Below are 324 nucleotides of genomic sequence, written 5' to 3'. Positions count from 1 at the left end.
ACAGGTGAAATTACGCGTATATATCCAAGCTTATATTTCTGAAACACCGTTATTTATCATTTCATAATAACTTTATTGTGAAACTACGTATTAGAACATATACATGTTTTTTTCCACTCCACACACACACAAAAACAGGTGTACTTACACCAAGGAATCAGAATACATTACTTTCAGTAATTCCGCATATGGTTCAGAACAAGTCAGTGAGAATAATACACAAAATCTGACAAGTGCACACCAATAAATTATTTTTGAATTATCGATGTGTTTTAAAATATGTACAAATGGCCATACTTGTTTCTCCCTCTCATAAGCATGTGC

Source organism: Penaeus monodon, chromosome 27 (genome assembly GCF_015228065.2).
Source record: "Penaeus monodon isolate SGIC_2016 chromosome 27, NSTDA_Pmon_1, whole genome shotgun sequence".
NCBI lineage: Eukaryota > Metazoa > Arthropoda > Malacostraca > Decapoda > Penaeidae > Penaeus > Penaeus monodon.
The sequence above is the reverse complement of the archived record's forward strand: the minus strand, read 5'-3'. Positions refer to the sequence as shown.